The sequence below is a fragment of the Chrysemys picta genome, chromosome 4, assembly GCF_011386835.1.
Source record: "Chrysemys picta bellii isolate R12L10 chromosome 4, ASM1138683v2, whole genome shotgun sequence".
In the NCBI taxonomy this organism is placed as follows: domain Eukaryota; kingdom Metazoa; phylum Chordata; order Testudines; family Emydidae; genus Chrysemys; species Chrysemys picta.
Genome location: NC_088794.1, coordinates 31,286,482 through 31,297,396, shown reverse-complemented (window position 1 = coordinate 31,297,396; position 10,915 = coordinate 31,286,482).

Below are 10,915 nucleotides of genomic sequence, written 5' to 3'. Positions count from 1 at the left end.
AGGGTCTAACTGATGACCATAGGTGAGGCTGGGAAGGAGCCCCCAGATCAGTTGGCAGTGAGCGTGGGTTTTTTTTCCCATCCTTCTCTGCAGCATGTGGGTGGTTCACTTGTCAGCATTATCTGAGTATATCTCACTCATTGCCCTGCTGTTGCAGGGGCCTTGGGCACTGGTGAACCTTGATCCCTCCTATTCTCTGCCTTTATCACATTATTGTCTAGTCTCCTGTGGGCTGTAATACTTTAGGTCTAATTTCAGTTGCTGGGTTTAGTGTGCAGGAGCTGCATAGTGTTGGTGATCTGTGATACACAGGGAGGTTGGACTAGATGATCTAGTGGTCTCTTCCGGTCTTAAACTCTGACTCATTTTAGGGCAAACCTTGACTGGTCTTAACTAGGAATAACCCTGGCTTTGGAATAACAAGGCTGTTGCTGCTGAGACTGGAGTTGCCTGGACAGACCTGGGAAGAGTCATTTCCTGGAATAGCAGAGTTTGCTGCAACTCAGCAGTGGGCTGCCTAGTTAGAATTGTGTGGGGAATGGGCACGGGCCTAATCAAAATACACTGACGTCAGTGGAAAGACTCCTATTGACTTCTGTGCCTTTTGGATCAGGCTAGGTTCAGTCAATGTTCTGGAAAGAGAGAGAAAATAGAATTATGCCCTTTCCTTGCATCTTCATGACATATTAGGTAGCGTGAAAGTATTTTTCATTAAAAAAATGAATCTCCTTGTCCTCTACCACAGAAGTTTGAGGAATATTAAGTCTTGTCTTCCCTGTTTTTTTCTGGAGGATTCTTTGGAGGAGTAGAGGATTGGAGCTTTCTCAGCTCTCAGTTGAAGAGATGGAAGGGACCTGAATTTTCACAAAGAGATCTTTTATCCTGACTGTTTGGCACACATTAGAGTTAAATGAGGGTTAACAAAAACAAACAGATAACAGAGTTATAAATAATCTGACGGGGGGCCAGAATGTGATTCTAAGGCACAGCCTTGAACAAGGAATGGTGTGTAAATTTCACCACCCTGGGAGGAGCCCCCGGAGGCATTTTGACTCAGATGCCCTTCTTAGGCACGGGAGCTGAATCATGGATGTACAAACCAAGAAGAAAAAAGCTTTCTGGCTTCTTTTAACATCAGAGGTAGCTAAAAAGGACCCAAGCAATTTTCTCCTGTTCTAGGGCTCCTTTAATAGTCCTGAATTTCACACCACCTTTGATGGAGCTCGATTAGTGTTTTGCAAAGCCCTTTGAAGCACTCAGATGAAAGGCACAAGGAAAAGATTCATCGTGATGATTAATTAAATGGCCCCATGATGGCAGCAGAGGGTGAGTAATAGGAGAAAGCTTTTGGATGCTTGAAGAGTGACTGCCTCTGAGAACTGGGGTAACTGGACTCACCTACCCTCCTACTAAAAATACATTTTCCCTTCTCACCAGCACCGAATGAAGGGGCTGTGGAGAGCTGGAGAATGCAGAGCGTTCTTTCAGCATCTGCGGATTCGAAGGAAGTCTTTAAATAGAGGGGTTTTCTCTCCTTTTAAAGTTCCCCTATTGTAGGAAGCTCTCTTTATAACATGAAATCCCCTAGCTTTTCTGAAATGGCCTCCTCTCTGGGTAAGAGGAGTCCCCAAAGGGCATCCTAGCAGATGTGCCAAACGCATGGAGTACTGAAATGCCATCTGTGGCCACCACCCTCATTTTTAATATGGAAGTGCCACTCCCAACTTGCAGCGTTCTGAGTTGAGGTGAGAGCTCTGGCTCCATTAGACTGTAATAATTAGTGTAGCACCTCGAGGCCCCAAACTAGATCAGGGCCCCATTATGAAAGGTGCTATACAAACATATACTAAGACGTTCTCCCTGTCCAAAGAGTTTACAATCAGAATAGACAAGACAAAGGGAGGATTGTTATTCCCATTTTACAGAGGGGAACTGAGGCACAGAGAGATTAAGTGACTTGCCCCAGGAGACACATGGAATGTGGCAGAGGCAGGAATTGAAACCCACATCTCCTGAACACCAGTCCGGTGCTGTAACTGAAAGACCCTCCTTCCTCTCATGAGTATGTGGTACAAAGATTTATGTAGCAAAAAAAGTACATGTGTCTATTTGAATGGCTGTAGGATGCCATTAGACACAAGGGCTTGTGCAAAGTGCAATGGATACATGAATAAAACAGATCCCAAAATCAAAAGCTTACTGACAAGAAAAGAAATGACTTCCTACTCCAACATTAACGCCCAATCCTGCTCACACTGAAATCAATGACATAACTCCCACTGACTTCAGAGGGAACACTAACAGGACTATACTTCCTCAGAGCAGAGATTTAAAAGATGGGAGAATGTACCAATCTAAGCCATGGCCAGATCCTTAGCTGATGTAAAATGATGTAATCAATGGGACATCGCTGATTTACCCCAACTGCAGATCTTGCCCCATATCTTCCTCTCCCCATTTGAGTAAGCATTCGAACTTGGGATGGAGATTCCCAGTGAGGCACAGGGAATTTGATTAATTCTTGGCTGTAATCACCATAATCTAACCCCAAATCACTGTACAGGCATCATTACAGTGAAAAGCTTCCACTCATTTACTTTAAAGAATGACAAAGGAAATGAAAATTATAGCCCCTGCCTGATTCCTGCTCTTCAAATACCCAACGTGCACACTAAGAAGCATGAAATCTGCAATCTGTGGGCAGGGCTGAATTTGTACTTTCTTGATGACTGTCATGCATATCTACAATCCACTTATCAGGGTCGAACCAGCCTCATGTCTGCCCCAAGTCAGCCTCTGTCTGGGAAAAGGATGAAAATGATTTGCTTGGAGATTTCACATGGGATGGCTTTTCTTATCTTTTGCAAAGAATAGGATCAAAAGCTTCATGTCTTTTTTTATGGGAGGCTGGTGCTAGCAGAAACTGACCATAAACCACTGATTGCCGTTGTCAAACACCCCCCAAGAATACAGAGATTATTTTTTCAGCTACAAACGTAGCAAATTTGAACACAAACATGGGGGCGATTTGGTGGTCACAGACACATGCTAAAGAATTTGACAGAAGGGCAGTGAAACGAAATCTGGAGCTAGGTATAGTACATGTTAATCTGATTCAACAAAACCTGTCCAGTATCGCATGAAATGTGGACTGTGATTGCTAGGCCTACATCTCATGCTGAGACGCTGGAGAAAATAATTGAAGCTATTACAGCGTGTCCAGGGAAGTATATTCCCAGCCCCTATTATCAATTTATGGTGGAGCTCTCAGTACTAAATGGGTTGTTATTTAAAGTCACTAGGATGGTGTTACAGAAAAATGTTTAAAAGGATCAATTAAGGTAATTTAGGGATTGAAGAGTCTAAGGCTGGGTCTACACTACCCGCCTGAATCGGCGGATAGAAATCGACCTCTCGGGGATCGATTTATCGCGTCCCAACGGGACGTGACAATCGATCCCTGAATCGACGCTCTTACTCCACCAGCAGAGGTGGGAGTAAGCGCCGTCGACGGGAAGCCGCAGAGGTCGATTTTGCCGCCGTCCTCACAGCGGGGTAAGTCGGCTGCGATACGTCGAATTCAGCTACGCTATTCACGTAGCTGAATTTGCATATCTTAAATCGACCCCCCCTGTAGTGTAGATGTAGCCTAAGAGAAGGTCCAAAGACATTTTATACTGGCCTCAAATGAACAGCAACGTTGAAGAAGCTGTCAAGGTTTGTCGTATATGCCAAAAATACAGACCAAATCAAGCAAGAGAGCCCATATTAGTGGCACAGGAAAAATTGTTCCCCTGGAGCAAAGTAGGCATAGATTTGTTTACATTGTCTGGAAAGAAAAATATGTACTTGTCCTTGACTGTTATTCTCACTTCCCTGAGATAGCCTCACTGGACAATACTACAGCTAAACAGGTGATTATACATGTCAAATCTGTTTCTGTGAGACATGGTATACCTGACATAGTAATGTCTGACAATGGTCCGCAGTTTAGTGGGCATGATTTTAAAGTGAAGTATGGGTTTCAATATGTAATCTCTAGTCCCCATTATTCCCAACAGGTTGGTGGAAAATGGTGTCATAATAACAAAGCACCTACTGGAAAAGGTTGTGGAGTCAGCTTCTGACCCATATTTAGCCCTGTTAAATGATTGAATGGACCCAGTGAAGGATGGGTTGTCACCTACTGACGTGTTCAACAGAAAACTGAAAACAAAAATGTCTGCACTGTTAGAAACTGATGTCAGAGCACTGGGGGCTTGAAGACATATACATGGATATGGCTAAACAAAAACAATATGATTTTATGTCCTGGGAGCTGCCACCACTTAGTGAAAATGACACTTGTGCGTAATCTATGGCAGGAAATGGCTACAAACACTAGTGGTATCACAAGAGGCAGCCCCAGGATCATATGAGGTTGGCACCCCAGACGACACCTTCTCCAAATCCCAGAAGGGAGGGAGATAAGCGGCACTGAGAAAGTCTCAGACAGATTACAACCACAGCAGGTTGAGATGGCTAACCCCAGGAAACGGCACAACCAGAATTCATGGACTTACTGCTGACGGACAGCAATGGGGCTGACGTCTCAGGGGAGCCAACAGGTCTATGCAATGGCACAGTGCATCTCAGAGACTACTGAACATTGCTACTTAGTTTAGTTAGTAGGCAGGCAATAACTGTTTGACATTCTGTATTATGTTAAAGTTGATTGTTACGTTTGTCTAGGGAAGGGAGATATGGGGAACTGTACCTTTAAGAGGTTCTGGCAAGAGCCCATTGGAACCCATTGTGATTAATAGATTTATAGATTCCAAGGCCAGAGGGGACTATAGAGATCATCTAGTGTGAACCTCCTGCATAGCACAGGCCAGAGAACTTCCCCAAAATGATTCCTAGGGCATGTCTTTTAGACAAACATTAAATCTAGATTTAAAAATGGGCAGATAAGGAGACTTCACCATGATCCAATAAGTTGTTCCAATGGTTATTTTCCTTGTTAAAAATGTATGCAGCAGCAGGCCAATAATAAAGAGCTCCTTGAAGTCAATGGAAAAACCCTCTTGATTTCAGTGGGCTTTGCATGGTGTGTTGTCCTGTGTTGGCGACACGGGAGGTTACCATCTGTAGAGCAGCTGATAGCTTTGCACAGTCTCCTCCGGAATCCTGCCCTTGCTGGGATCGCTGACAGTTTGAGCACATGCACGGAAAGTATGGAGAGACCTGACGTAATCTTCATTACTTAAATCCAATTAATGTGAGCTAATATGGCTGCAAATGTTTGGAGTGCTGAAGCTGGCTTCCCACTCAGCCGGAGAAATGGGACCCTACAGCTGAGCCAAGGAACAGCCTTGTTTGCGTGGGGAAGAGGCAGTGGAGTGGAATGGGAGGGTGGGACAGGCTGACCAGAGTGAAAAACATTGCTCTGTATTTCTGTAATGAACAGCAAACAGAGGGTGCTCTCGGCAGAGAAGGAGCCTGTCTAGTGATCAAAGACATGGGACTGGGGGTCAGGAGAGCTGGGTTCTATTCGCAGTTCTGACACTGGCTCACTGTGTGACTGACTGGCTCACTGTGCCTCTGTGCCTCAGGTTTACCATCTATAAAAATGGAGTTGATGATGATAATGATTAGTCTTCTCGGGATTTTAAGTTCCACAGGGAGCATCTTCCACCAGAGACTATTTAATGTCCTCTCAGAAGAATGGCATGCTCATAGTTCACTACCCACTACCTCCCCCATGCCAGCACTGCCCTGCAGTGTCAGCCTGCGGGAGGCAGGCTAAGGTCATTAACCCAGCTATAAGGGGATCAAGCATTCAGGCCATGACTACATTAGGGAATTTTACTGAGCAAATACCAGTGGGGGCCCTAGTATAGACATGGCTCCAGTAGCTCCCAGGATTTTTATCATTATGTCAATTAAACCTGCTGATGGTGTTAAAATGGATCCAACTGCAAGAACCTGGTGCCAGGAGGAATTCTTTGGTAAAATGCCCTAGTGTAGACAAGATTGAAGAGACTGAGTGCAGGAAGGAGCTAAACATTTAGGCAGCTACTCCAAGGGGTTTAGGAAAGGGGGAGAGAAATGTCATTCATGGAGCAAAGCAGCTGAAAAGAGAAGAGGGTCAAGACTGATTAATAAAAAAAAGTACTGTAGCCCTGGTAAGGGGCCTGATTCAGCTCCCATGGATGTCTATGGAAAGACCCCCACTGACTTCAGTGGATGTTGGATCATGCTCATGGTAGGCTGTCAAATGAGGAGTAGTGGCTTAAATGGGATGTTCAGTCCTGAAGATAGCTTGCCCCCTGAAAAGCCCTCACCCTGACACAGAACGGAGGGGAATATCCCATCCTGATTCACGTGCAGGACTGTATATCTGGGAGAGCGGCTTTATGCGTTAGGCTGCATCTGCTGCTCACGTCAGGACTCGGCGCCAGTCCTGCCAGCCCTCGCTTGTGTGAGTACCATTCCTGGCCTTGGTGTGAAGGGCAGCACAGCCATCAGTCAAGATGTTTAAGGCTGTGTGACCCCGGGAAATCTTGATGCTAATTAGCAGAGACCCCAGGAGTCATAGGGCTATAGAGATCCCTGGGTTCACCAAAAGGATATTGTGTAAGGTCTGTAATGAAAGCCTGTGTCACACCGATCATCATATTCATTGCAAGATGACTGTATGGGGACTATGTGAGGAGTTATGGATATATGCTGGAAAATTATGTTCTCTAGGCCTTGTAATTAGTTAAAGGGAGGTCCCTCAAAGGTATGTACCCTGTGACAAATTTCTCCAGACAGGAGGTGGGAAACACTTATCTCCCTGCTGGACCACAGTGTATTGCGTGTCTCACAATAGAAATCTATCCGCATACTGAGCCAAATGCTGCTGAAGAGCTTGGGGCGACTTCAGAAGGAAATGATCAGGAAGAAGTAAAAAGTTGTGGGGAGGAAGGCCGTTTTGAAGTGAAGATCAGCGGTCCGGTCTGGTATATCTGTGGGTGCACAGAGACACTCTGGCATCCTTCAATCTGTGAACTCAAGCTGCCAGTGGGCTTGATCTTATCAAAAGTGGGATCTTAGCCAACCTGGCTGAAAATGCTGGGAAAAGGACTTGGAGTAGGCTCTCTCGTAGGAGACAGGGATTGTCCTGTGAGTTAAGTTTAGGCTGCAGAAAGCGTGTTATGATTTTATTGTATATGTAACTGTTTGTTTCCAGTGTTCATATTTACTATCATTTGAATCTCTCTGTTCTTTGATAATAAACTTATTCTCATTTTCACTATAAATATTGCTGAGTGCTGTGCGTTAAGCGGAGTGGTCATCACGAGTTAAAACCTGTACGCTGGTGTGTGCTGTTCCTTTGGGAGGAGCGAATCTGAGATCTCTGTGAGTGCTCAGTGGAGCCAGGACTGGGGCACTCCAGGGGGACATTTAGAGGACTCGGGGGTTGGTGGGTGCCCATTGCTACCCTGTGCAGAGAGGGCGAGGCCTGCGGAGACCTGGAAGCCATTGTTTGTGTTGCCAGAGGCTGGGGGTTTCAGGGACCTGACCCACAGCAGGCTCAGACAAGGCCTCCTCACGCTAAGGGCAGGTGGTAGCAAGGTGCCTCTCAACCTGCAGGAGCATCACAAAGGCCTTGTTGCTGCTGCCACTGAGCTTCTCTTGAGGCAGGCGGGAACAGGAGTGGGCTCTGAAAGAACAAGTGCGGCAGCAGCTGGCTTTGCAGCCTCAAAAGCTGGCATGCTGCCAGTCCTGACTCTAGCACTAGAAGCTTTTTTGTACGATGCAATGACCAAATTATATAGCGTGTTGGGCAAGGCGCGCCGCGCCGCTGGCTGAGAGGAAATTCCGTGCTGGGTAATCCCCTTGCAAACCTTGAAATTGAGCCAGTTGGTCTCAGACTGGAACTGTGCCTGCTGGGAGTGCCGAGCCCAGAGCGGAGAATGTGCATTTCTCTATTCCAAAAGGAAGGATGGCTCTGTGCTGACTGCACTGGATTGGGACTTGGGGATTTATACTATCACCCATCACCATGGCATCTGGGTGTCTTCCATGTTAAAGCAATAGCAATAGCCAAGTCTCTAGTGGAATCCCCCTGGAGTCTCCAGCTCTTCTCCCCTTTCACAGTAAAACCCTGCTTGGAGGAGGCATTTTGTTTTAAAATTTTTCCATTAATGCACTTTGAAGGCTGATTTGTTTCAGGCATATTGGTTTTGGGTCGGTTGTGGTTTAGGAGTTAAACAGCCCCTTAGCCCAAACCCGGCAAGCCTGGGTCAGCTGGCCCGGGCCTGCCAGCTGCAGGTGTCTAATTGCAATGTAGACATACTCTCAGTCTCTCCAAGCCAACAGCAGCCTGGAAGGAAATACTGATGAGGACTGTGCTTTCCCCACTCTGGTGGCAGTGGTGTGATATTGACTAGGTGGCCCGGTGGTCCATTTCACCAAGCAGCCCAGAGGGGCCTGAAGAAGAGCCTGTTGTGCAGGGGCAGAGGCTGAGCTCACATCATGCTGCCACCAGAAAAAAATAAGCTGCGGCATTAATTTGCCAGCTGGTTTGCTGCTCATGAAATAAGCAGGGCATCCACAGTGCTGCCAGTTCCTGTGATTTTTGTTACAAGTCTCATGATATTTGGTATTTTTCTCAAAACCCCAGCTCCAATGGTTGTGTGAGAATCTCAGCTTTCATTTAAAAACAAAGTTTCTAGCCCGAAAACATGACCCAAGTGCACCCTAACGACTCAGAACCAGAAGGAAAAGAAAAAGAACCCAACACTTGTTATTTTGTAAAAATTGCATGATTGTTAAGCTGATCTCATGAATTTTCTAGGTCAGACTCTTTAATGTTGAATGCTTGTGTAAGCAGAGTCAGGATAAGCTCTACCCTGACATCTGGTGGTGAATTATGGCGAGGGTGGAAAAGAACTTCAAGGGCTGATCTTGTTTGCATAGGCACACCCACCCACCTAGCCTAGGACAACAACAACTGAAAGTGGTTACTTTGGCTGGTGTGGGATCCCCAGTTTCTCTGTTATTGGGGCAGGAAGAATAAAGTGTTGTTACCCTGATTCTGGGAATCAAGGCCAGTGGAACTGTTGTATGACAGAGGGACTCACCAGTAACTAAGTAGCACTTGCTAGACAAGGGGTATGGGTTACAAAACCCAGTGAATTGAGTGAGGTTGGGGATAGGTATGTGTACTTGATGGTATGGGCCCCTTTGAGGGCCTGGAACACCAATTGCACTATCTCCTCTCTCGGTTGTTGAATAGCAGAGCTAAGTTTGCTTCTATTAGGAGTCTAGCTAGAAGTTACTGAACTGAATTCACTTTGGGCCGATGGTGCACCAGCACTGAGGCTCCCCTACTACAAGCTGAAATCACTAAAAGAGCTGAAATTGCTGAGCTGAGATCACCGAGTGCTGTGTTAAGCAGTGGGGGAGCCTGAAGATATATTGCTAAGCAGCTGGCAGAGCCGAGCAGTTTGTGGGACGGTTGGAGCGGCCCGTGGGACGGTTGGAGTGGCCCGTGGAACGGGGATCAGAGCGGAGCAGTTTGCGGGGATGGCTGGAGGTGCGGCGCGGCGCGGCTGGTAGAGCGGAGCCATTCGTGGTAAAGGCTGCAGCAGAACTCCACGGAGAGGTGGGGCAATTGGCCTCGGACCACGTAAGGTGCCCCTTAGCATCCCATGTGCACCCCCCCCCATTTCCACCCAGGCTGGGGGGGGTAACACTCTACAGATAAACTTTTGAACTCTGGGGCGGCACTGACCAGGGACAGAGACTTTGGGGTTGTTGGATTTTGGGGTGATTGGACTTAAGAACCTGAGGGGAAAAGGACACTGCCAAACTTACTTGGAGGTGGGTCTTTTGCTCATGGTTTGTGTTATGAATCCTGTTTGTGGTGTTTCCCCAACATAATGCCGCATTGTTTCCCTCCTTTATTAAAAGATGTTTGCTACACTCAGACTCCGTGCTTGCGAGAGGGGAAGTATTGCCTCCTTGATGCGCCTGGGGGGTGGTATGTAATTGTCCCAAGTCACTGGGTGGGGGCTCGAGCTGGTTTTGCATTGCGTTATTGAAACGGAACCCCTAGATACTGAACCCGGCCCTTGTTGCTGCCAACTGAGAGGGGCAGAAGGGTTACACTTGGATCTGGCAATACTGCATCTATCACTGCTTTCTGACCTTTTATTTGAAATCAGAGGATGGTATCAGAGTAATTATCAAATACACCCTCTATTTGGGGACTGCATCCTAATCTTGCAGGAAGATGGACTCAATAATCTAATAGGTCTTTTCCGTCTCTAACTATGATGATCTCTCTGTCATGAAAGCATAGCTGTATATAATAGGACAAGTGGCATGACAGCCAGTTTAACTGGGATTGCATCAGGTCTTGCATTTGCCCTGAATGCAGTGAGGGTAGTGGCCATCCTCACTTCTTCTGGCAGAGAGTTCCATATCTTTGGTCCGTGATGACTCTGTCTCCAACCGTCGCGCGCCTCCCCCAACTGCTTGACAGTGACATCATTCCATTTGCATGTAGCAGTTGCAGGACGTCCTGGCCACAGAGGGGCCTTGGCTACACTTGCGAGTTACAGCGCTGTAAAGCCTCCCCGAGCGCTGTAACTCACTCCCCGTCCACACTGGCAGGGCACTTGCAGCGCTGTATCTCTCTGGGTACACCGCTGCAGGTACTCCACATCTCCGAGAGGAATAACAGCTGCAGCAGAGTGGCTACGACTCACAGGTGTGAGTGTAAATGCTTGCAGCGCTGTACTAATCACCTTGTCAAGTGGCCAATCCTCTCCATTGTTGTGACCGGCTGGAGGAATGCGGAAGTGCCAGTTTCAAAGCTCGTACCACAGAGAAAAAGCAAACTGTTTGCTTTGAGTGAGTGAATGAATGAGCAGGGGGC